The sequence below is a fragment of the Cyprinus carpio genome, chromosome A23 (genome assembly GCF_018340385.1).
Source record: "Cyprinus carpio isolate SPL01 chromosome A23, ASM1834038v1, whole genome shotgun sequence".
In the NCBI taxonomy this organism is placed as follows: domain Eukaryota; kingdom Metazoa; phylum Chordata; class Actinopteri; order Cypriniformes; family Cyprinidae; genus Cyprinus; species Cyprinus carpio.
The window spans coordinates 14,927,159-14,955,107 of record NC_056594.1 but is presented as its reverse complement, the minus strand read 5'-3'; the positions used below and the strand labels follow the sequence as shown (position 1 = coordinate 14,955,107).

The window sequence follows — 27,949 nt, the reverse complement described above, 5'->3', positions numbered from 1 at the left end:
AATTAGATCTTTAATTTCTCAGTGGTTTCTATTAGATGGATTTCACAGATTTGTGTCCTGCTGTAATCTCCTGTTGTACCTCCGCTAGACTTTCAGATAAAATCTCAACATTGTCACAAGCTGTGCTCAGATTTGCTGAGATATCAAAAAAGTCAAGAGATATGAACTCAAATATTTCTCATCAGATACCTTTGAGAGTATTATCTGAACTAATATTACTGTATGTCAGTTGTCTCATTACATAATTCTATTTTGGGAGAAAGACTAAGATCTGCATTATGTCTCTTGAAAGAGCTAAGAAAGAGCAATCTTTGAGCGCAACGCCTTTCCTTTGGAGAGAACAAGCAGGTCGTAATTTAATATATTGTATTTTTGGTGGCCAAAAAAAAAAAGCAAACTTAGAGCCCAAAATCATTTGTCCAGTGTGTTTGCCAAGGTGTTTGGTATTTTGTTGGCCCTCAGACAAGAGCTCTCTTGGTCGCACTTAGCTGTCTATTTTGTAATGCACCTTACTTGAATTTTGTTCTATTTTTGTCAAGATTTTCTCTTCTAAATGGAGGAAAGGGAGGCAGGGGGTGTCATGTGCGTCACAGCCTCTGTTTTAGGAAAAGTGACACTCAGCCTTTAAAGACTCTTCAGAGCGCTGAGATAAGGAATTTAGGGGCTTTATCTGAAATGTCACGGTTTAATTTAAAGGGGTGAGGCACTTAGGATCTGGCACCGGCCTTTCAGTCTAGTGATAAATTTGCAAGAAAGTGGAAAAGATTGGAGCCCGGAGAGCAGATTAGTGGGATACAAATATAGAAGTGACATTGTACCGGGTATTAGTCAGGTGCTCGTCTGAGTGAGTGGCTGGCCTCTGATATGCTGGAGTGTATGGCTGCTGAACAATTGATTGGTGCGCCAGATTGATTGGGCCAGTGAAGCATCAGTCGTTTGTGTTTCCCTTAACTACTGCTTGCCGCCTCTCCATTTCCTCCTTCTACCTTCATTTTTTCCCTCCTTGATTCTCTCTCCCTCTCTCGCTCCGCAACAGTTGGTGTGTGTTCATCTTGGCTGTTCTCCATAGCCTGTTTGATGTGGTTTCCAGAAGTCCTGATCTGCAGTCCCTTGCCACTCCTTTTGTCATCGCTAGACCTGCTGTCTCTTTAGCCTCCATTGACTCCTTTTAACCTCCTCTGGTCTCCCTCACATTTAAACAGCTGTTCGCCTCCCGATCCGCTCGCTGGAGATAATAACACTCCTGTTTTCCAGAGAAGTCACCTCTGAATGTTTGATTCTGATGGATTGTGTTGATTTCAGTCGTTGTGCATGTGAAGAACACTTCAGTGGAGAAACCATCCAGGCTCAGTCTCAGTCTCAATCCGTTCACGGTCCATATTGCACACAAACTGACAAGACAATATCTGAAAATCGCTAGTTTAAATCTGATTGTCTGACTTCTATGTGACTTCCAGGTGTGTTTACAAAGTAGCAGATTGACACAGTAAGCACTTCTGAGGAAGAGCTAATCACTGGATTTGCTGATGTTTGCTAGATTAGCAGCATCAGAACTTTATAAGATGCTCAGTGTTTTCTTTTGAGGCACTAAATAGTAAGTTAACTAGGGGTGAGATATATTACCGCTATTATTTGATCTTTATTTGATCAAAAATAAAATCAAAAGTAAAATTTCTATTTTAATATATTTTAAAATGTGAATTTTCAGCAGCAATTAATCCAGTCTTCAGTGTTGCATGATTCTTGAGAAATCATAATATGCTGATTTGGAATCATATCTTATTATTATCAATGCTGAAAACAGTTGTGCTGCTATATATTTTCAATGAAGGCATCATACAAATGGTCTTCTCTCACTAATACTGTCTTATAAGTTTTCGATAAGCGTTTGAGGCTTTTTGTTGATGTTTTAGTGCTTAACCTTTCTACGGTTAACTAAACTGATGGCTTTCTGCTACTGGATTGATTTTTGTTGTTAGTAGATATGACTGAGCGCTAAAAATATGCGTACGCTCAGCCAAATCTCTTACCAACGTCAACCGCTGCTGATTCTCAAAGTGCCACCAAGGGTTGTGTTACTTGTGGGCATTTTATCAAGCCTCCTCAGACATGCAACTCAGCACTACATTCCACTCTGAAGAGCATGCCATATTTTCCATTCAGAGAGAGAGAAAGAGAGGGTACAGAGCAAAACAATTGGCCCTAGACAGGCAGTGTTGATTCAGAGGGACGTTCGTAGAAGAGTCACTGACCCTACATGGGCACCTTTCCTGCATATACCAGCACGTATAAGGTAAACCGATAGCAGGATGAAATATCTCCCACTTACATAAAAGAGACAAGGACATGGATTTTCTCACAAAGCTGACTAGGTCCTGATTTGGAAATAAATAGTCTATGCCAGGCACATTCAGCGAGTGTTGAGTGAGCATGGGTCACCCTTCCTAACGCCTGTATGTTGTGAAGCAGGAGTCATTGTAAACAACAGCGTGTCCTGGTTCTTTATGGCTGTTCACACATACACTGTAAGGAGTTCTAAATACGCTTCTATTCACACACTGTTTGGTTTTAAAAAAGAGAACTCACACACTCTCTGATCTGAATTGTAAAGAATTTAACAATACTGTTTTTTAATAGTTCAAATATTGATTCTTTAAATAATTTAAGGAATAAATATAACTAAATATAAAAAAGTAATACAAATAAAAATATATAAAAAAACAAAAAACAATGTAATTGCCTAATGATGAAATAATTTCAGTAATTAATTGGTGTGTTTACACTGACTTTTTAATGACATGTCAATATTTTTTCCACTAATCCACTAATTGGCTATAGCTATATTAAACAAAATCTCTAAAAATAAAAAAAGTGGTAACATATTTAATCAATTTATTTTTCATAAAATACTACTGATGAAAACACATTACATGCTCTGTCAATCCAACAGCGATTCATCAGGATGAATGAACTTGCGTCACGTTTGTTAAATATGGTTGCGTCAATTCTGGTAATCTTTATGTAAGATATCTTTGATATTTGCTTTAGTTATAATTTAGTTTACTTAGAAAAGGAGCTTGACTTTGATATTCTTTCTGTTGTATGAACAATTTTTGGGTCACACCTGTTAGTAAACACCGTTGTCAATCCCAAACACTTACTCTGTGAACATAGCCAAAGATACACCGGGATATGTTTTTTTTTGTCTTTGAACTTGTCTAGTTGATGTCACAAACTGGCCAAGATGGTATGTGACTAAAACTATTCTAAAACCAGCAAACTAGACTCACTTCATAAAGCTTGGAAATCTGCAGACCAGTTTTGATGGTTTCAGGTGTTTTTTTCCCCCTCTCAGCAGGGGTGATCTGAACTGGTTGAAGTAGTGATGGGGAATGGGAAGTGATATGTAGTGTCCCATTCATGCCCAGAGGGGAGGACCCAAGAGAAGGCTCTCTGTTTTTTTTCCCTCTCAGCAGGAGTGATGTGAAGGCTCTCACTTTCAGCGCTGTCAGATCTCCCTCATCTCTTCCTATCAGCCAGTGGCTACATGCGGTCAGGCTGCAGTGTGTTGGAGGCTGTTGTTCTCACACACAAACAGACATGGACACACAAATCTGTTACAATGCGCTAAAGTGCAGAATGCATATGTGTCTTTTCTTTCTCTGTTAGACAAACACTCTCAGACAACGGCACTGGGAACTCTGGCTATGTTTGGAATAGCATAATATTTTATATTCATGTGTATTTTTTATTTAATTATATATATTTTTATATGTATATTCAATTACATGCCGAACATAGACACAGTCAACAGAGACAGCCTCAGCCCAGGAACTCCTTTTAAATAAAAAAATTAAAATAAATAATAAAAAATAAGAAAGAGACTGATTGTTGGTTGATTTTGTTTGAGTGTGTGTGTTGTTTTTTTTAGTTTTTATTTATGCTTTTTGTTGGAACACTTTTTTTTGTTAATTAACTGACTGCAACACTGGTGGAGAAAGACACCTCTGGATCCAGTCAGTCCTGTCCTCATAAGTCATATGAACCCATTCCAGTAGGTCTTACTCACTGCCAGCTTGCATTAACTAATGCAGCTTCTAAAAATATTAGCTTCATTATTACAAAGTGTGGCAAGATGAGATTAAATTCACCCTAAAAGGCCCAATTTAGATAAATTAAACTGGCATTTTCCTCTTTTCCTAGACTTTCCTGCTGTGTGTGCAGACATGCAAACAACTAAACAGCTTGAAAAAGTATCTTAGAATTAGACTTTATTTTTAACTCTGGCAAGCAGGGAGGCATTTAACCCTGATACTTTATAGGGCAACTCTGCTTCTTGGATGCTAGGATTTTAGAAAATTTATTTAAATGCATAAGGCCTTGTAAACAAATATTAGCAGCATTCATGAAAATGATAAACAAGATGCACACGTGATATAATCATGGAGCCATTTTTTTTTTTTTTTATGAATATAGAATTTAACATCCTTAAAACATATTAGGTAGCATAATTTATTTTTTATTATTCATAAATTACAAAATGGGTGAGTTACTACACTATTTTATCTTATACCGGAATGCTTTATTTAAAAATAGATATGTAAATAAAAATAAAAAAATCAAGGACTTGAGGTGTTATTGGCTCTTGTCACAGCGAGCTGAGTGCCGTCACTGTTTAGCTCCCCTTGAACTGGGCTAATACTTGTCTATTACGATTAGGATTAGTATGTGTCGCACTGACTCAGGCAGAGCCAGGAAGGGCTTATAATCGAATAAATCTAGATAAAAAACACAGAGATTGGTTTACTGAGGAGAAGGATTTAGCGCTGACCATCTCGTAGTGACACACGGATTAGCCAGGCTTTCTGTGCTGCTCTCTACAGGCAGAGGGCGGCCACAGGAAGTGGGAGGAGGCGTGGAGACGCAGCGAGATGGCCAGGGCTTTATATTGCAGAACAGACAGTGAGTTTAACTGGTAGTGACAAGGTCAGGGTAAGGCTTGTGCAAAAAGGCTTTGTTCCATTGGCAGATTAGAAGGCTCTTCCCGAGTTTTTATACTTTTGGATCTTGTAGGACATGTTGTGTGTTAATCCGGGCAAGATAGCGCTGCTGGCGGGAGGTGGAGAGAGGCCTGTGGGAACAATTTGACTGAATTCATTTTTGAATTTTCAGATATTTACCATGGTTAGAGGCAGATTTTGTTGATGTCTTTGGGATGAACTTTGTTTGATGTTCTTGTTGAGTGATCCATGTATTTCCTTCCTCTGACTGTGCTTATGTGAATGCTTCCATATTTGTGTTTGTTGGCTGTGTGTAGCCGTGGCAACAGGCCAGGCCCGGGCATGTTACAGGACTCCTTTTTAACTTGGGTTTGACTATACTGTTTGTTTTGATCATTTATTAAATGAAATGGTACTTCAACTCAAATAATATATTCTTGGTGAATATAATCTGAAAATAATCTTATTCTATGGTGTCCTGTTTCATATAATACAGTAAGTAGAGGTGAATTTCATTTCACATAATGTTTTTTCTTGTTATTATTTCATCTGGCTTTTTTTCTAAGCATTTTTACATGTAAATAAATATTCAAGTTGATAACTGGACACCACTTACATGCAAAGTAATGAGGTCATGTGAGGTGTGAGATCATTTGTAGCTTTTTGTATTTTCTTTTAGACTTTTATCAGTATTATTGATAAAATGTATATATATATATTAGTTAAAAGAAATAAAGTCACAGTTATTATATATATATATATATATATATATATATATGTATATATATATATATATATATATATATATATATGTATTGTGAGGTGTGAGATCATTTGTAGCTTTTTTTTTTTTCTTTTTGACTTTTTTGGGTATTATTTTATGTTTATTTGTATTTAATAACAGTTTGTCAATTTTTTTTTTAAACCATGTTTTGGGCTAAAGAAGCACAGTTTATGATATCATTGTTGGTTGGACATGTTATTGAAGCATAGTGTTCACTCTAAAAGATGTATTTTTCCCCCAGTGAAGTAAATAGGTTCTATACATGACTAGAACACAGCTGTCCATGGATGTTGCCAAGATGTTCACAAAGTGAGACTTTGATACTTTTCCCTTTATCTTGCTAACATTTCTATTATCTGACATTTTTGTTGGATACATTATTACATTATATTTTAAATGCATATGTGAATAGGATATTTCTGCAGTGTCATATGTAAATGGACACCTTTTTTGATACTGCATCCAATAGTTGTCAGTATTAAGTCTGAAGAAACATAGACATAGTGAAACATAGACATAAAACATAGACATAAAAAATATATTACTCAGTCCATCTTTACACCACTAAGCTTTTAAGGTGCTGGTGTTTAAAACTGTGACCTGACATTCTAATATTTGTGTATATTAACAATTCAAGGAGTTGCTGACTATCTTAAGCAGAAGACTTTCAAAGGCAAAAGACCACAGCCTCACTAAAACGCTTTTCTTCTTTCCTTGGGAGACAGTTAGCAATATCATCTGGCAATTAAGAAGAAAACGAGAGAGAAATGGAAAAGCCAATTACCTCTCAGAGTTAGCTAAAGGCCATTTAAACAGTGTGCCCATGACATAATAATGTTTATTGTAAATATTATAGTCAGAGCCGGAGTGAGCCTGGCGTGAGAGGGAGGGAAAAAATGGCATCAGTCTGAGACAGAGAATAATTTATTAAGATCTGAGATGCGCCAATTATGTGGAAAGGACCAAAAAAAAAAAAAAAAAAAATCAAACTCTACAGGAACCGCATACATGATTGCAATCTTGATTAAATCCCCCTGGATCTAATGAGTTGATTTTCTGCTGTTAATATTGCATTGGCTGATGATGGCTTCGTTAAGATAATGGAACGGAGCTAAAATATAAATGACTCCCTGTCAAGGAGCAGATTTTTGTCATTTTGCGCCTGACACCTCCACCATGGGGATTTGCTAAGGCTCTTTTTTGAGCCCAGATTGGCCAGATCTGGAATACTAATTTTCTCCTGCCAAGACTCATCATGCCAAAGCACACCCCCTCCCACATGCTTGGTAAATATCCCCTTTATCATCCGAATAAGGGCAGCCGGCATGAAACATTACATGTGCATGTCTGTTTCACACCAGCTAATAAAGACCATTTATAATCTTTGAGTTGTTTTCAACGTAAACATTTTCATTTTTCCCCCACCTTTTGTTGTTTTTCAAACCGTAATGATCCACAAAAGAAATGTGTGGGTGGATGAAAGCCATCGGGTGCTGATGAACTGGTTGTATTGACTTGTTTCTGGAGATGAATAAATGTTGCAGCCTCACTCGAGCTCAGATCTGGCCTGTTGGATCCGCCTCACTTCATATTAAATGGCCTGTCACCTAGGCCAACAAGATACATGAAATGTACTCTGTGTAGCATATTGATCTCTTGCTTTACTTGAGTCACACGAGCAGGTTATACAGATGTGTAGATGAAAGTTAATGCAAAAAGCATTTTTCTAACCAAGACTGGGAATTAGTGGAGATTATGTGCTGGCATTGATAGCGGTGAAGCAGAGATCATGAATCAGAGTGAAGATGGGTAGTTATGGTAACATAGCTAATCAAATGTGCCAGGGAGGTTCTCGGTGGAAATGAAAAAAGTTCCATAACGGGGTGATGTATGAACTCTCGAGGCATAAGTATAACAAATTGCTCTCGGCGAGATTAAAAATCGTATTAAAGTCAACATGAAATGCAGTTCGCTACCCATTTTCCCTCTTACGCATTTTTGAGTGTAACAGGATATTTTATCCATTGGGAATTAATTTCATCGCTCCGTATCAGGATGGAAGTGTTTGAAGGAAGTGATTTAGTTCGTCAGCCCCTACTGGTATGTGCATGAACTACCCCATCTGTATGGCCATTCTGATTGTGACTGGCCTGTGATCTCTGATTGAATTAATTAATTAATTAATTAAAAATTATATTTATGCACTTATATATTATATAAATATTTGTATAAAATTATATGTAATTTTTTACTTATTTGCACAGTCACAGTTTATAGTATCATTGAGATTATTATATAGTTTGTATGTTAAAGTTTTTAGTATTTTTGTTGTTTTTGTCATTTTTAAATATGTCTGCATAGTTTTTATTAATTTTATTTCAGTTTTAGTTTGTTATCTTTGTGCATCAAGTTAAACTAAGTGAAAATGAGAAATGTTGCCTCACAAACTAGCTGAAATAAAATAAAATATGTATTAAATAGTAAACAGGAAGGGCCAGGAACATGTATTCAAAAGTAAATAGGGTCAGTTTTGATTTCATGTTGGTCACTTCCCAAACGTCTTTGACTATTCTCCTGATCGTCTTAATCGCAATTGTGGTCGGTTTTCATGCTCTCGCTGACCTTGACTCCCCCTCCCGACCCCCTTCTCTTTTTTCATAGTAACGGGGAAGCAGTGTGATAGAAGCTCACCCCCGGCCCTTTCTTCCATGTGTCAGTTTTTTTGTCTCGTTACATGGTTTTGCTAAAAAGTTCTTTAATCAATCAAGTACGAGGCAGAAAATAGGCTTTGTCACGGCCGGGCCCGGGGTCGTGTGATGCTCGCTTTGCATAGTGACAGCTCCTCAAAAGGGCCAGAAAGGAATATTTTGAGAGGAAAATAGTGGTTTCCATGGCGCCGGCACTAGTTGCACATCACTCACCATTCTTCGCTCCCACGTGAGCGCTGGATTTCAAAGAGATGGGCGACAAAAATTAGGGCAGGAGGGCAGGGTGGGGTGCAGAGGTAGCTGCCCCTCAGCCCAGTGTCCTTCTCTCCAGCAGGCAGCGGAGAATAGCACTGAGAAGTGACAGCAAAAAGGGGGGCCTTCTCGCCTCTGTCAGCTCCGCATAAGCAGCGCTATTAAGTAAATGTTCGATTTTTCATTGTGCTACAGCCGTTGAATAGCAACTCAGAGGGGAGTACGTAAAGAATGAAAAGGTCTGAGCCAGGGAGGAAAGGCTGCTCGCTTTAATGGCTCCCAAAGTATGTCATCTGAATCATGTAATTAGCGATTAGCTTTTATTTGGGCCGAGTCTGCATCCACCAGAAAGGGTTCCCGAGTTTCTAATTTTATAAGTTACAAACACAGCCAGGAAATGGAAACAATGGATCAGTCATAAATCCTAACTAAGAGGACAGAGGATTGTTATCTCAAGCTGTTTTGTATGCTACTTTGAATGTGTATGTTCCTGTTTTTAATTATTAAACCTACAGGTCCTCTGTGGATTCTCTGGGAGCAGCTAACTTCGCTTTCAGGATAGGAAGCTGTCATGTAAGAGTTTTGTCATGCACACAGATTCTGGGGTTTAAAGAAAATCAAGTTCTGTGGAAGAAAAAAATCTTTAATGGATGTTTTCATCAAGGTGTGAGAAGCACATTTACAGAACTTGTTTGTGTGCTTAGAAGTAAATTTAATGCCTGATTTGATCTAAACACAATCTTACGTCGAGACCCATTTCACCTTTCAATGCTTTTCTGTTTGTGAAATGACTTAATAAGGTCAAATTTTTTTGTGAGTGTGCGTGTCGGCTACTTTAAACAATTTGCAATAATTTCCATAGCATCATCACCAGCCGCAATAACAAACAAGGTTACTCTTCAATGCTTCTTGTCATGTACATGACCGTTTTTGTGTTTCTAGCGCTGAGAGAAGTGCGGCGCTCATCACTTTCTGTTGGTTAAACAGGTGTCCCGGCTTCTGTGTAGGTTTGTTAAAAAGTACACAGTACTCTTGATTGAGTTACTTAACTAATAAGACTAACCCACGGTGGGTGACTGTTACGGCGAGTGAAAGCAAGCATCTAAATGTCATGTTTTCATGTCAACTGTCCACTGCATAATTTCCCTGCCGAACGAAGCCCAGTTGTATATGTCAATAATTGGCGAGCTAGTTTGTCTTTGAGATCCTCTGCAATCTGCTGTCAGTCTTCAGTAAAGGTTAAGGGGGTGCTGGGATATCTTCCTTGATGGCGTTTTATCATGCAAAGCATGCCCTGTTTCCTGATGAATATATTAAAATTATTACTGTGCAAACAGACTTTCTAATTACTGACCTGCTTGCCATTGTACTCTGCGTTTTTTCTTCATGTTTTTCCCCTCTCTCTCCCTCCCTCACTCTCTCTCTCTTTCTTCATGCCTTGTTTATTTATCTGCACCAGTGAATACAGAATAGTCAGAGCAATGTCATTTCCATCCACATGAAAATGATTTTGAAAATGCCAATCTTCCCTATTATACAGTGTAATTACAAGTCTGTTTTTTTATTGTATCTTTAACCAGTGGGGGGACCCTTGAGAGTTTAAATATCTCATCTATGCTCTGTTTCAAAACCTAGCTAGCTGCCGACGGAGGCAGCATTTGGAGGAGTTGTGAAGGGTAGGTAACTTAATTATGCTGCCTTGTTTTAGCCAAATTCTAAGGCAGTATTATTTGTAGAGAAGGCAATCCCAGAATGCATTGTGACCAGCCCAATGCAAAAATTGCCAGTGAGAATGGAATAATGTTTATATAGATGTACTATTTAAATATTTAGTTAAATGCTAAAACATATAAAAAATACAAAAAATCTGTGTAATTAAAATGGATTGTTTTATCCAATATCTGATTTTATTTATTTTTATGCTACAAGTATATTAGCTTAGCAACATGATAATGTGTTGCTTAGCATTAAACTCAGTTTGAATGACCCAGTTGGAGCGCTACTTGTGTGGTTTTTAGGGTTGTGTTCCAAATTAGTCCTTTATGAGTTTCCGTGACGGTTAGGATGCTCCTTAGGAGATGTGTGTAGAGGCGAACAAGGTACATTTTGATGTATATAAATTAATTTTTCATTCTGTAGCAAAAAGTTTGGTATAATAAAAAAAAATGGATTACTGTACCCAATACTTTTTTTGTGTTATGTATTTTTATGTTTATTTCAACACTGTCAGCTTAGCAACATGTTAACATCCAACTCAAGTTCAGTCTCCCTTGTGAAGTGCTATTTATGCAGTGTGTAGAATTGCTGGCAATGTTGGTCACACCAAATAAGTGACTTATCAGGTTTCATGACAATTAAGATGCCCCCTTAGAAGACAGCTGCCTATGTAGTGGGCAGTGAGGCATCTCAGGTTCTGGAATAGAGGTGAAAGTTAAGAGAAATTTTGATATACACAAACTTATGTTTCACTTAGTAGCAAAAGTAGTTTCTATGAAAAGAGTTTAGTGCAATTAAAGAGTACTGTACCCAGTGTGTAGTGTATACACAACTTTAATGTGGTAATTGTATTTGTTTTTTTTATTCATTTAAAAAATGAAGTTGAGAATGTTTTTATTTTAGAACTTACCCAGAATTATATAAGACACAGAATTGGGCAGAATGAAAAGATCAAACATGCATTATATCACACGTTACATAACTGCACCTGGATGGTATATATAGGTGTGTCTCTTATATTTGCAAGAATGAGGAATACCACACTTTCTTATGTGTGAAAGAAAAAAAAAATCTTGGCAAACGCTCTCAGCAGATCATCATAATTCTCAAACATGCACTTGATTAGCCTCTTTATTATGTTTGTGTTTTCATTGCATTGGTGAAGAATGTGAAATATGGGGAGGTTGGAAAACTGTCACATTGCACCCAGCTTCAGGCCGGCTTTTGTTCTCTTTCCTTCTCAGCAGGTTTCTCGAGATTCAAAGGCATAAAATGCAACGTTTTCTTTTCGGTCTTTTATAACATACACCCTGTCATGGCGTGCTTATGACGTGAGCTGGAGTGTGTGCCGTGCCAAACGTGTTATTAAAGTCACCTATTTACCGGCACATTCCGCCTGCGCCACTTCATGCAAAAGGGCAAGCCTGTTGTTTACTCTGCGACGGAGATGTTGCACAGGGGTTTGATCTGGGGAGTTGATAGGAGCGGTAATTTAAAGAGAGGACACTGCAGCTCCCAACAAAAACAATTAAAGAAAAAATGAAAGGCAGCCCCTACGGGTTAAAAATAGAATATTAGCAACATGGATGCTGGAATCCACTGCCCCCCCTCATCCCAAACTTGCGGGGCCTGCATTGTTATGTACGATCCGATCTGCCAGTTCCTCCTCTAAGCTCCTTGTCACATTTTGACTTAATGAAGTGCAACTTAGAAGGGAATTGGGTTCATCATGCTAGTCGCACGATGCTCCCTTGTTGTAGCAAACTGGGGCGGCGTGGGACCAGAGCGCTACAGCATGAGTCGTTATCATTCCGGTCAGTCTGTTTAACACAAAATTAAACAAAGAACTAATTAGTGCCTCATGAATTAATAACTGCACTGTTGCCGAGTAGAAGTTAGGTTGCTGAGGGGAGATATAAAATAAGTAGGGAGATCAGGTTAGAATTATTATTACTTTTTCGGTTGCTTGTGCTCTCAAGGTTAGGAAACTTTGCCAGTTGCCACACTCTCTCATTTGGGTGTTTGTTTTCCTGTGTTTGCATGTGTGTGTGTCTATTTTTTTTTTTTCATCACATGATTGGCTAAACTTAATGACCCCATGACAACGAGCGCAGATTTCTTGTTTATGTTGACATGAATTAGGGAGAGTGGCCGGGGTTTATCAAAAAGCTCATCCTACTTTTTTGATAGACAATTGGTTTTTATCTATGTCACTTCAAATTGCTATTTGTTAGTTGGTCACAGGGGGAGGGGCTTTCTGATTAGAGCGCATCTGATTGGACAAAAATCTGCGTAGTGCAGGATGAGTCATCAATATTTTGGGTGTGTTTTTCCTGTAAGGGAAATACTGTAAATTGTGTAATGTGCAAATTTGGTAAAAATGTATTATGTCATTTTTTTAGGCATACGCTAGCATATAGATGGACAAAAACATGTGGACTAAAAATTTATGATGATTCAAATGAAAAAAAAATATATATAGATTACAAGACTAGGCTTGTTCAGTGTTAACAATTTTTTTCAGTTTTAAAATACTTTATTCTACCTTATCGTAACATGCACATACATAAATAGGCAGATTTCAAGTGTAAACCACCTATCAAAACATTGCTTTTGTTTGTATGAGCATCCCAAACAGCTGACATGGCAGCTCTAGTTTAACCAATCAAGTAAGTCTGAGGCGGAGCTGTCAGTATGCTTGACCAATAGCTGGTAGAGTAAGTGTTTTGGAAACCTGTTTGAAACAATCATTTATTAAAGCTATTTTTGCAGTTCTAGTTGGTGTCGCAAGTGGCACAAAAACTAGACAGTTTTCCTTTAAACAAACATTAAAGTGATACAGTTACGTTACAGAGTGAAGAATAACTAAGAATTACTCTGCTGTGTGCTCATCTGATAGCGTTAAACAATGTTTATCTCACTCTCTCATCCACGCTCAGTTAGGCTCTGCTGTTCAAACCACATATATCACCAGACATCTCATCATGGATGTTTGCTTACAGAGAAATCAGAAGAAAGTGGTCACAGTTGGCTTGGCTTTACTGCCCACTGTAATATGAGTGTTGTGCTGGCCTAGGTTAATGCGTGCCAGCCAAGGTCATAGAGGCTAATAAAATCCTCCCTCAATCAGATTTTAGGATTACTGATTCTAAGTAAATTATCATCGGCAAGCCACGTTATAATATTTGGAAAAAACTGGCCAACTGATGGCACACCTGCTCTCCTGGGCTCGGATGAGTAATGTGAGGGGGTTTTGTGGTGGGTTTCTGTCACCTGTCAGTCCCCACCAACTGTGAAACCATACAGTAGGATTCTGTGTGAATGCAATGGGTCACAACGGGGGCCATTTGAGAGCCTTTTGTTCAGTCAGTACTGAGTGTCTGCACCCAGAATGCTAAGGGGGAAGACATATCTTCACATATTAATGGAGTGTTTTATTTAATGCCTGATAAATGGATGTTTGGATTTTATTTACTCTAAACAGTTTTTTTCTCTCTGTCTTTCAGATGAAGTAAATCTGGGAGTGAAGTGACTTTATCTGTCAGTGAAAGAGAAAGGTAGGGAAAGCATGCACACTGACCGATGGTTCATGTTCAGTTGTGTTAACTGAACATGAATCCCCCCCCCCCAATGCCTTGTTCAATGATAACAATTGTACAATTACATATGCAAATCTTTTTGTGCCTTCTCTGTAACAATAAAGGAGAAATATTGAAAACATTTCTTTGCTGTATAAATAAAGTGAAAGGGTATCTTGGACTTTTAGGCTCAAAAATGACAAAAATCACAATAAAAATATAAGACCCAGCACTACTGTTCAAAAGTTTGGGTTTTTGGGGTTTGATTAAAAAAAAAAAAGTTTTTATAAGGAGTATGTTATGCTCACCCAAGCAGCATTTATTTCATCACAAATACAGAACATTATAAATGCTGAAATACATTTACTTTCACTTTTGATCAATTTAGGGCACCCTGGCTGAATAAAAGAAGTGATTTATAAATAAATAAATTAATAACCCCACACTTTTGAACGGTATAGAAACTTACAGTTAAAATGATCCAGTTGCAGAGGTTCTAAGAAAAGTAATTAATTTAAAAAAATGAGAAAAAAAAATTATAGTCTAAGAATCATATTGACTACTTTTATGAAACTTTCATCATATTTATATTGTGCTTTGCACCCTTTCTGAAACATGAAAGCTTGCCAGTCATATCCACAGGCAGTACATTCTTCAGAACTTCTCCTTTCACAAAATAAAGTCATACAGTGTGTAATTACTTGTTGGCAAAATGTTAATTTCCCTTTTTTAGGTTTCAAGGCGATGCTGTAATATATTGCTAACTTTTTCATTGTTACTCCGAGGTTGCAGTGTTTGTTAAAAGTGCATGCAGTTTAGCAAACGGTTTTCCATTATCATCATATTTTAGCAGTTGACAGCTGCCATCTCGATAAGCATAAGATGCCACAAATGATTAATACATCTCATGGAAGTTTACAGACAAAGTTAAGAGCATAAAGATTCGCTCTCTGGGATGAATGACACTCTTTTGCATGGCTTTGCCCGTGGCTCCTGAGTCAGCAGCGATCTCAGCGGAGAGGAGTGATGTTGTGCGTTGTCTCGTGTCAGTCTCGGGGTCATCCTCATGTCCAGGGGGTGCTAGCTTGACCATGATACGCAGCTCAAAGAAACCAACACCCCTTTGTCCTGCCAGTGTCTTTCAGCGCAGGGCAAAATACACACTTGCAGCATCAATCACGGGCAAACTATGTCTAAACAATGTCTCGGCAGCCACCGGCAGTCATGCATGGCTGGGCAGGGAATGGAGAGAGAACAACACAGATCATGCTCTTTGTGTCAGGCGATATGTGGATGAGATGTTCTCCGATTCAAACATTGTTCTTCAGAGCCTTTTTAAAACTCTTTTTTTGTTTTCTTGTAAGATAACAGTGTTTGGTTTTACTATCAGGGGTGGGTGGTAAGAGTCATGAGAAGGGTTTATGTCACAATTTTTATTATTTAACAAGTTTTTTTCCCCAACATTTAATGATTTTATTAACTTAATAAATTAAAAAAAAAATGATTATGAATATCTAGTTATTTTTGCTTAAAATTAGGCCACAAAATGTTTTATATATTACATAACTAGTCTCTCTCTCTCTCTCTCTCTCTCTCTGTGTGTGTGTGTGTTTTTGTGTGTGTGTATATAGATAAATGTTTTTTTTGTGTTCAAACCTAGATTTAAATGAAATGAAAAGATTTAAATGAATCGCAATAAATGAATTGTAAATCTGGCTTCAGTTTAAAAACAAGTTCATATTATATGACACTCATAACCACAATACATTATAAAAATCACTAGATGAGCCACATTTGAAGCGATATAGTATAGGGATAGCACTTCTCTTATAATCAAAATGCTATCTGAACAAAGCATTGGTTGAATTTCATGCAATAGATTTAAACAGCACAATCTCTACCGACTGACATGTTACTACCGTTGCATTGTATATATCATCAAACCCATGCCTGCTTTCAAGTCAAAGCAATGTTTTTCTGCACCTCGGTCTAATAAGCCAGATGCTTTAGGAGTCCCTCTTCGCATTCAGACATAGGACAGTGTGCCAAGCTAGGCAGCCCCAGCATCATGACCCAATTCTCTCCTCATTGCAACCTGAATGGCTGGAGTATAGTTAGCTTAATTGGGTTTTGATATATTTAATTCGGCTAATCAGCCAAACTGGCTCCAACATGGGGCCTTGCATGCCTTTTCCTTTCCCTAAAAGCTCCCAGAGACCAGGCGGGTGCAGCGCAGAAGCCTCCCAGAATGGATTCCCTCTCAAACAGTGGGAAGAAAATTAAACTGCCAAATTTGTTTTTGTTGGTTCAGGCCTTCTGCGGGGAGTTGGAAGGCTTTTAATTGCGCTTGCTGTGAAGAATTGGATGAGCTGTTTTTAAGACAACAAAAAGCAGGCTCCCTCTCACTAGACCGCCGAACTGGGCTGTTTTCAGAGATCGCTTGGGTCAAATGTAGTGCAAAGACAGATTGCGGAGACTGTTCTCTCTTATTTAAGTAATTACAGACATTGATATATTAAACCCTCTTTTTATATGGCTGAAGAGAACCTGTATCTGCCGAGTTAACATGTTACATTGTCAGCTTACTTTTCTTGTTTTCCTTTGGTATATCAGTCCAAACTGTGATAACAAAAAATCCAGCACTTCTTTTGTATGCCATCACCTATGTGCTTTTTCTTTTTTTCCCTTCGATTTTTTTCGATTTTGATTTTTTCAAAACAAGAAGAGGCTACATGGAAACTGCAGCCCTGTGTAAATATTTATGATGTAACATCTCCATGTGAATAGACTTTCTCTCCAGCCCATCCATCAAACCCGCCACCTCCTCAAATCGCCCCCTCAACCCCCCTAACGCCCGCCTGCCACTCAGGCCGCAGGAAGCCAAGACAGGAGCATCACGTTCCCCTTGCGCTCAAAGTAATTGTTTTTCTTTTGAACCAGGGCCTCCGGGCCCCCAACATCTTTTGAAACCGGGGTCTCTTGCCTTTCATAAGCCCTGAAACTTCAAAGCCTATAGGGCTTTTTGTCTCAGTGGTACGTCTACTGGCCCCCAAAATGGTGCGACAGGGAAATGTGATGTAGGTCAAATTACAGCAGTTGCGCTTATAAAAAGTGAAATTTCTTAGCATGTCGACGCAAGGCCTTGGTTACCTTTCAAGCTAGATGGCTCAGTCCAAAGTTAACACATGCCAAATGCGAATTAGGATTTGATGGTTAAATACCACAAGTAACTTATTAGGCTGGCAACTTTTTTTAATACATTGCTTTAATTCGAAATATAAGACTGTCCTTCGTTGATGTAATGTTTTTTTCTTTCTTTTGTGATTTTTTTTTTTTTTAATGATTTATGTATATATATAAATATTAAATATATTTTTATATTTTTATATAATGAATGTTTTAATTAATTAAAACTTAATTATCAAATAATTATCAAAAATTATTGGGCAATAAATTTTTTTGATTATTTTTATTATATTACATTAATAGAATTTATAACCAGCATTTCCCTCCCATCATCCACCACTTTTCGCAATGACTTCTGGGTCTCTGCAAAGGATGCATGCAATACTGCCTTAGATTTTGATGAATATGTGGTGTTATGAGCCAAAAAAAAATAAAAAAAATAAAAAAATTAAAGGGATAGAACCCCAAAAGTCATTTGCTCGCCCTTATGTTGTTTCAAACCTGTATCTATTTACGTGGGAAAAAAAAATAGTAAATGATGACAAACCTGTATCTATTTACGTGGATGTATTTTTTTTTTTAAATTTTTTTTTAATTTTTGGTGAATTGTGTTAATTTGCAATGCCTTAAAATTTTGCCTATGGCAGCTCACTAGATTTTGGAATGGAGCAATCTCCTTTGGGAAAAATCCTGAAGATTTGTCTCTTTACAAATCCTTATGTCAGTTAAAGTATTGAAAAAAAAAAGCGTAACGAATGCAAACAGATATAGTGACAGTGGACATCATTGTGCAGAAATTCACCTGTTGTATTTGGGCCTGGTGTAAACAGGTGTGGTTTAACTTGGCTTCTTCCCAGATGTGGTGGATTACAGCCGTCTCCCTTTATGTAATTTCTCTCTGTGTTGGGTGGGAAATTAGGCATTGCAGCGTCTCTCAATAGAACGATGTTACAGTGCCACTCTCTGCCTTTTTTATCAGAACAGACGGTTGCTAAGATGTAATTATCACGGTCTGTCCCTGATAGACTCTGCTGAGGACTGAAAAGGTAATATGGATTATCACAATAGTTGTACAGCTCAATACTGCTATCTAACTTTATCCATTTATCTGCAATGATGGGAATCCTTTGTGTTGTGCAGCAGTGTAGCATCTATCTAAATAATAAAGGCCATTGTCTCCCTCTTGAAGAGAAGGGGTTGTCTTTTTTAATTTCAGCGCAGTTTGCGCAGTATTGTTAATATTCAAGCTGTGACTGCTCTGTGCAGATGAAATTGAATCATTAAACCCAAAACATAAGTTGAAAGCCAGAGTGAGCTTAAGGAAGTGGAATATATAGCCATTTTTTGTAATTACTTTTAACCAGCTGGTCTCGAGGTGATTTCTAGTGGGTGTATGAAGTGAGTTGCCCTCAAATTCACACAGATGAATACGTTTTAACCAGTATATCTATTCTTTTATAATTCAAAACCTAACAAGCTTCTTTTTGTGGCAGGCTTTGCTTTAATAGTCTGCTTGTTCTGCTTTTATAATAATTTGAATATTGTGAGATGTGTAAGGAAAAGGAAAAGCCATTGAGTATCAATGAGAGCTCCTCTGTAATCTTTATCTGTCTTGTGTGGGTCTGCATTTGTGTGACACAAGAACAGCGGGCACTTTGAAGAGCTCATATAGAATAGACAACACTCATTTTCACCTTTCTCACATATTTGGAGTGCCTCTTCTCTCTTGGCAGATCTATTCAAGCTTTCAATACCTTTTTCTCCTTCTCCGTCTCTGCTCCTTTCTCAGCGAGCAGGAGGGTTTTACTTTACCCCTTTGTCATCCTAATTGATTGCATTAACCTTTTGAGTATTGAATTTCCCCTGCATCACACAGAGCACAATGTGGAATATTATCATAATCTCTTCTAGTAATGGACATAGGGCAATCAACGATGCTTTAGGAAAAGTACATCTTTGAAAGATGGAACGACATATTATTTTCAATCAAACGGATACCGTGGACTGGTTTTGAGAGGCTTTGAGAAACTTTGATGCTCATGTGAAGGGTTATGTCTTTTTACGTGCCCAAAAGTTGACACTTTGAACTATGCAGTCTTTAAAACACAAGACTGCTCGGCTCAACAAAACCATTTTCCTTAAGATCCCTCTTATCTTGAGGATAATGATATATGTCAGCTCGTATGAGGAAAATGTAATTTTGCATTAAAGTAGAGCATAGTTCGACATTATATTCCGATTACAGCACATCATCAAGATGGCTTTTTATTAAATAAAGTGTGCTAAATTAGGAATTTTTTATAAATACTTATACATATAGTCTTTTACACATAGACATCAATCTATCTATCTGTCTGTCTGCTGTCTGTCTGTCTGTCTACACATGTATGCATGCTTTTGGCGTGTATTCATTGGTGCGTTAACATGATGAAGAGCTTCCTGTGTTGAAAAAGAGACAGTGGATGTCTATTGATATGATAATTAGTGTTTGTATTGGTGTGAGTGTACTGCCCAGCCACCCGCTCACCTGAAAAGACCCCTGTTGTGTCTGGAGTAAGGGGTCAGGAGATACTGGCTTTAAAGGTAAGATTAGCCCTTGGTTTACTTGGCGATTGCTGGGCCACATCGTTTAATCCCTTTACCCTCTTTACACTGACCTGTCAGCATTCATTGGGATGTTAAAGTTCATTTTCTTGTAGATTTTCAAGGCACTCATGCATATATTGTCACAGTAACGTCATACTCATAGGGATATCTGAAATGTTTTTGTTTTTTTAGTCAGAAATAAAAATTTTGTCATCATTTACTAGTCCTTATGTAATTTCAGACCTGTACTTTTTTTTGTACTGTTCACACCACTCTTTTTCATACAATGAAAGTGGATGGTGACCAAGTTCTGTCAAGCTCCAAAAAAATGACAAGAAAAGCTTCATAAATGTGTCATAAAAGGTCCAAATGACTCATGAGTTATTTTCCAAGTTCTCTTATGTCATACTGTAGCTTTAAATAAGAAACAGACTGAAATGTATTCTTCTTCCCCTCTGCCAAAACTTTCAATTCTCATTTGTGTAATTTGAATATACACAAATATATTGTGATCAGTTATGAAACACATTAGAACCAATGATGTGTAGCATCATTGACATTAAACCTAATGTGCCATGACATGACATATTTAAATATATAAGAGAATTAGTAAAGGTTTTTAACCCTTTCGCACGTGAGTTTAAAATATTCAAGCTGAGACCCCGGCGTGAGTTCTTTTTCAGGCGACCGTTATTTAGAGTGTACCGCCTTATTGTTTCCATGGCGACGCGTCATGCTTGTCATGTGACACACCAAAGCCAAAATAGATCTGTATGACACATGGACCGCTTTTTATTTCGTTTTTATCCTGTTTTATTCAAAATATTCAAACATTCTACTCACTAGATTATGGTATATCTGATATTCCGATTCTGAAATATGTGCAAGTAAATATATTTGGTAGTTTTAAACACTTTTATATCGACCGTGTTAGTTGATCTATACCGGGTGATGGGCGCCGCCATGTTAGTTCGCGCTGAATCCGAGCTGTGGGATTTACAGCACGCAAATTCATCATTTCCTCCCGAAACACGTTAAAGGGTCTCAGGTAAACTCGGAGAAAGGCAGAATAAACTTTATAGTTACCTACACAATCTGTATATGATATCAATAAAAACATGTCGTCAGATTATATTTGTAAGGGTCATTATTGCCGTTTCCATAGACATCAGCGTGTATTTTACAAACTGTAAATGTATGTTTTTGCTAGTACTTATGTGTTTTTAAATATCTGAAACCTAAAATAAGCATTATATGGTTGAAAACACTGAATATTTGTGATAATATGTACAGCGCTCAGCGTGTCCGATCTGGCTCTGCGGTAGCCAAAGCGTGAAAGCGGATTTAAATTCCGCAGTTGATAACGTGACTCACTGAAAGTTCTAATCACACCGGTGTGATCGTACGCTTCAGGGACCAGCAAAGACTGATCACACCGGTGTGATCGTACGCGCTAAAGGGATAAGAAAGAGATGACTTAAATGTTTGTATTTTCCTAACACAAAGCTTCAAGAGAATGTTTTATGTTGCTTTAGTGTCATTTTTAACCTTGAAAACCGCTGGTCATCATTGACTATATGAATCAATGAATATATATATGAAATTATATTATAAATCATGATGAAGAGCAGCATGAAAATTCTGCTGAATGTCTCTTTTTGTGTTATAAAACATCATACAGGTTTGAAACAACTTGAGGCTAAGTAAATGACAGAATTTGAATTTTTGGATGAAATATCTTTTTAATCAAACAGCATATATAATATTTAATAGTTTCCAGAAAAGTTTTATATTTACAATATGATAAAGCTTCTGTATAAAGACTGTAAAGATCCCTGACCAAAACCTGCCACACTTGTAAAACGGAGACGAGGAATGGTATCTTTTCACTACAAGCCAAGCTAATGCTTTTGATTAAAATGGATAAAAGTCAATGCTTTGTCATGCCCCCTCATTAGAAGAATGGTGACATAAAAACATCCTTTCAACAAAAACACAGCTTCTATTCGTGATGGGGCATGGTTTGTTGAATTTCAGCATCTCAACAAAAGGCCACGTCTGTGTGTGGAGCTGCTGTACTCATGGCCACCTGGCTTCTCTCTCACTCCCTTTTGTATTTCAGGATTTATTCAACAAAACCTGAAAACTGGAGCGATGCAAAAAGCTAAACTGACTTTTCAGGTTTTAATGGGAGAGTAAACAGTGGTACAAAGCATAAAATTAATTGATTGTTTAGCAACAAGGAGTCTGTGTTATCATGTTTCCCTGGTAACATGAAATTATTGTCTGGTTGCTTAGATGAATTGAAGCAAAACAGCCTTTAATTCATACCAACTCTATTAAATTTTTTTCAGGCAGGAGAGGAAAAAAATCAATTGAAAGGGACCCTTATGAGCAGCCAGAGCAGACTTATGATCAATAATTATTGTAAACAGGGATACAGTGTCTTGATTTGATGGCTTGGGGATTGACATTCAAACACACCAAATGCTCATATTTATAGAAAAAAATGCTGAGATGATGAACAGCAGTGCCAATATCTCAATTTTAGACGGCACTTAGGTCGCGGGGGCCATTTCACGTTAGTTACATGCAACATAAACTCCAAAACAAAATGGAGGTTTTGGGTGAACGATTGGTCAAGGTCAATTAATAAGAGAAAAACATCCCGCTGTGACTCATCTGAGTCCCGGGTCCACCGTCGCTGATGTCCGTTTAATTAACGTCATACAGTAGTTTCACACAAATGTTCAATACATTGCCATTTCACCGAGCAAGGTCAACCAGTCAATGAGTGTTATTTTTATACTCTGACAGTGAAAAATCCAGTCTGGGTGTCAATCGCTCATTCAATAGATCTGCTTCCTTTTCTGTAAGTAAGCAAACTGAAACATACTGCTCATACTATTCATTGTGTTCCCTGTGGGTTGGTCTGTCAGCTTGCACACAAACCTTCACATTTGTGTTGGTTTATAAAGAGGAACAAACCAGGGGACAAAAAAAAAAATTAAACATCGAGAAGTTTTGAAGGGTCTAGGAGTGAGTACATTAGAGGAACCAATTCATTACTCCAGCCTGTGCTGGCTGACAGGCTCCTTCAACATTAATATCAATTATCGTCTGATAAATTGCGCAAAACGGTCGGCACCGCATCGGTTTTCATATATTTTAACCGCGCTGTCAAACCCACTAGTGTTGTATGTTCCTAACCCGTCTTCAGATTTGCAGTTTGAGCCGAGAGCTGCCATTTCCAACATTTATTTGAGCAACTGACACACAGTGTCATATTTCCTGGCTTTGCCCAAACCAGCTGTCAGCTATTGCAGGCTTAAACTCTTCACTTGTGTCTCAGGTTCTCTCGGGTCAAGACTAACAGCATGTTAGGCGAGTATACATATACACACATTTCTCACACTTGGTAAATTCAGGCGTATTCCACATGTAGGCAAGTTGTTTGATTAGCTCCACCCAAACATTTTATGACCTTATAACTTTGTTTAAACAAAACGGTCTGTTCATCTCTCTTCCTGCGTTTTTTTTATTTACACCTCTCCCCGAATCGCTCTTTTTCTCTGTTATCCTCTCTCTGGGTAGTATTCAAAGACAGATATAGCAACTATCCTTATTGATCTAATCTGTTTACCGCATGCTATTTTCGACAGTTCCATTGAAAACTCCCTCGCTCCGCAAGCCCCACTGCCACCCACCGCTCTACCCCCGTTTGCCTGACCTACATGGCGGTCACATGGCCTGGTTCCCTGGCCCGGCATTTTATGGAAAATCAGCGGGTGAGATAAAGCTGTGAGGTTTCAAGTGTTATCCTCTCTATCCTCTCAAGATGGTTGGTGTTGAAAGAGGCACCTCTGTGACAAGTTAGGCCAATTTTGGGCCACCCATGACAGCTTTACTTCCACCGTTGCCCTCCATTACAATTTGATTGGATTTGCTTGGTTTCTGTTAAGGATTTTTGGCTTCATGTCACTGTTTGTCATGTTAAAGGGATAGTTCACACCAAAATTACAGTTCTGTCATTATTTATTCATGTTGTTCCAAACCAGTTTAAGTTTTTTGTTCTCTGCAGTACAATAGGAGATGTTTTTAATAAAGTACTGATTGTTTTTTCCATGCAGTTACAATGAACTGGGAGCATTCTGGTTTGGAAAAAAAAGTATCATAAATGTAGTCCATATGACTAATATACTAAATTCAATGCTGATTTTCATTGACAACCTTTTCAGTTACCTGCTAACCACAGTCGATGAATCAGTATGAAGTGAATGAATCATTCAGACCAAACTGAATTAGTTGATTCATTTTAAGGATTTAAATCAAAAGAGAGATTATTTCAAGCATTGCTACTTTTCTCATGAACATGCCAAGGAGAACTAGAATAAAGGCTTTCAGTGAATTACAACGTCTTTTTACAAATATGGTAAGATTTTCTTGTTAAGAAGTGTCTTATGCTCACCAAGTCTGCATTTATTTAATCAAAAATACAATAGAAACCGTAATATTGTGAAATATTATTACAATTTAAATAGCTGATCCTTCTGAAATCATTTTAATATGTTGATTTAGCATTTAATTATTATCAATATTGAAAACAGCTGTGCTGCTTAATATTTTTGTTGAAAACATGCTTTTCATTTTTTTTTTTTTTTTTTTTTTTTTGGATTCTCTGATTAATAGAAATTCTAAAGGAACAGCAATTATTTATTTATATTTTATTTATTTATTTTGAGTGAACTGTTCCTTTAAAACTGTTCAGTACTACATGTCGGTAGTCTGTAGTGCTTTCCGTTTAGTGTAGGTGGGCCAGCACTGGAAGATCCCAGTGCCAAGCCAGTGGTTAAAATCCAGGCTAGAGTGGAGCAGCTAGTACTGAGGGCTTGTGTTCATGCAGTGACCGAGTCCCCTTCACACTGTCGCCTGCCTGTAAATTTTCTGCTGCCCTTGCTGTTCAGCCAATTACACCAAAAGAGCTTTAGTGAGCTCCCACCCCATCACCCCCCACCCCCCGCTTCTTCTCTAGATTTATATATTTATTTTTTTTACAGATGAATGCAAAGCATCTCTGAAGGTTAAAATAATGCTGAATTTCACTGTGCCTATGATATAAACTTTTTTCGGCTCACAGTAGGACTGATCAATAGATGTCAGCAATGCTTACTAGTTTCAACAAGCATTTGTGCTACATAAGTCACTTCTACCATGCTTTTATTTTTATTTTATCCAACTTGTTGTTTCTTTAAAGCAGCAAATAAGTAATTTTATTACAAGCTAACCTGTGCCATAAATGAAAAAAAAAGAAAAAAAAAAAACGTTGAATAAAATACTAACATGCTGACAAAGTGTACGAAAGAAGATGAATAAGTTCAGCAGAACATTTGTGCCTGTTCATACAGCTTCTTTAAAATATTGGAGGTTAGAGATTGTTAATGCATGTTTGTGGTCAGAATGAAAGGCTTGGATTGCTTTGGATCATTTTTGACTTAAAAAAAAAAAAGAACATTAGAGAATTGGTAACATGTATCACTGTAGTCTGTTCCTCCTGGTGGAGTGACAGGCTTTTCTACCTCACACCTTTGCTGATCTCAGATCTGTCTGTCCGACTGATGATGATCAGCTTTGTTCTTCTCTTTCTGTCTCAGTCTCAGTTGCTCATAAGGGGCCTCTCATCTGAGGAAGGGTAGTGGTTAACTTCTTAAAAAGCCTTTTCTTTATGTGAACTGCCATGTTGGCACTGTTCCTTAAATAGAGCTTTAAAGTCTCATTTCCTCCTGAACAGTTCTATTTGTAGATTGTTCTTTCTAATACTTCAGTGAAGTCAATAATGAACTGCCTTTTTAGTGGACTGCACTTGAAACTCTGTGACAGATAGATAGATAGATAGATTGAGATTTTAAAATCTATCTATCTATCTATCTATCTATCTATCTATCTATCTATCTATCTATCTATCTATCTATCTATCTATCTATCTATCTATCTATCTATCTATCTATCTATCTATCTATCTATCTATCTATCTAAACTTATCTATCTATCTATCTATCTATCTATCTATCTATCTTGTTTTGTAATCCTTAATCAAAATTTTGGTCCACTGCTAAAACAACATTCCTTACTTTCTAAAGTTTTCAAAAGTATACAGAGGAAAGGAACGAGTTTCATTTGTAAAGGTGAACAAGAAAATTACCCAGTGGGTTTGCAGTTGGCGTCCTTAAAGATTTATGCTACATTTTAAATTATTTTTTTCCCCCTTATCTCCATATTAGAAAAAGAAAGAGTTGTAAAGTTAGCTCAGTGTTGCATTTTTTAATAATTTGCAGAGGAAGTAGCCAGGCAAACTAGAGAATAAACAGCGAGAAAACTGCAACGTAGAATAACACACTAGCCACTTTGCGCTTTAGCACAGGTTGCAGTTTGTCGTTCCGAGGCTAGCTCGGGCCTGGGCTGGGTGCTGAGCACTCCACACCATCTGCATTTTGCTGTTAACACGCCTTCATATCCGTGGGAGGATTAGTGGAAAATCCCTAGGTTTTTTCAACCAGTTGACAAATATCAGATTTGTCTCTAAAAATTAGCTCCATCCATATCTTCCACCATATGACACACAAAAAAGATTAGCTTTAATACCCAGCCAGCTTGAGTGTGGAAAAAAGCAGATTAAAGTTTCAGTTTAGTAATATTTACCGAGCCTCTTCTATCGGATTTCGACTCTGCATCGGCAGAGTCTTCCAGAAGCCGCACTCCCCCACACCCTCTCTCTCTCTCTCTCTCTCAGACGGCGAGATGTTTGTCTAGCAACAATTAATGCCAATATTTATCTAATTCATCATCGCCCAATCCAGTGCCTGAAGGTTGTCTTTTTAGGATATGGCTTTTAAACAAACACAGAGAGCAGTTAAAGAGCGTTAAGTGAATAAAGGCAGCAGGTGTCCTTTCAGATGGAGCTTTGTAGTCCTCCCAGGCTGCTGTGCTGTTGTTTTAGCCGCCCACTGGTGTGGAGTAGGGGGTGGCTGGGAAACAGGCCTAGTAGGTGACCCGAGACCCCTCTACTGTCCCATTGTGAGCACTTTTGTGGAAAGGTAGCAGCAGTGTTTGATGTCACTTTAAAATAGTCAGTCCTACGCATTACGGCACGGCGTGCTGAAACCCGTTCATCCGTAAATCCGCTGCAAATTTACTGTTTATGAATTTGTTTATGATATACCAAGCTTTTCGGGGGTAAACATAATTTAAACGGGGCATTTCACATCACCTAGAAAAACAGCCTTTATCACATATTCTAGCAAAAAGAATTATCGCAGGGAAACAAATTGATGCCCAATGAGGCAAGTTGCAAGGATATTGGTTGTGCACGCACGATTGAATCCCCGCAGCTGTCATCGTTAGCAGGTACGGAGGATTTTAGTGTATTCCACAAGCATTTGCTCAGTCAGTATGTTTCCCTTTGCCATTTAATTATTGTACTCGTGATTGTGGCGTCCTGGGGGTTGAAGAGGGCTCGGATCCACCTGCACACAGGATACTGGCTCGCTGCTCTCTTCATGGACCACCTCCATACCCAGAGGTTGACTCCTCAATGCAGGAGCCCATAAATGAAATTAAGGTGTCAATTAGCCAATTATGGCTTAATAACTCGGAGGGCAGACGTTTAGAAGCAGAGCGTACCTCAGCTAAGTTCATTTCCTCTGGTCCAGGAGTCTTTCGTCCTGGCTGCACGTCACTCTTCCACCCAGAGCCGCTGAATAAGGCCTCTGCTCGGTTAATTTCATTTTCCATCAGGTATCTTTTTTTGGATCGACAATTTCCTCTGCTTGTTTTATTTTGAGTCACGTTCATTTATTATATTTATGTTCCTGCCCCCTCCAATGCAGAGATGTACTTTTGTTCTTCCCCAATTTGGCTTTAGAGACTTTTATAATTTAGTAATTAAAATCTTTGATAGGCTTTTGAAATTGCATCTAATTGAATTTAATGGGGAGATGAATTTCAATTTTATTTGATTACCAGGACCCCTGGCATAGGTATTTATGGAAAAAAAACTCTACAAAAATATGCTGTGTGGGCTAAGATGGCATAATAAAATTAGAGATAATCAGATTTCTCTGTCGTGAATTTCGCTCTAATTTC

The 27,949-nt window shown here is 37.8% G+C and overlaps 1 protein-coding gene across 5 annotated transcripts in view; it reads left to right on the top strand.

The window, feature by feature from the left end:
• Window positions 1-27,949, top strand: part of LOC109048443 (zinc finger protein castor homolog 1-like) — a 191,336-nt gene that overhangs the window by 80,450 nt on the left and 82,937 nt on the right. For all 5 annotated transcript variants that reach the window (XM_042713324.1, XM_042713323.1, XM_042713322.1 and 2 more), the window contains one exon: window positions 13,967-14,017. The gene's annotated coding sequence lies outside the window, so the exon portion shown is untranslated. The remainder of the gene's footprint in view (window positions 1-13,966; window positions 14,018-27,949) is intronic.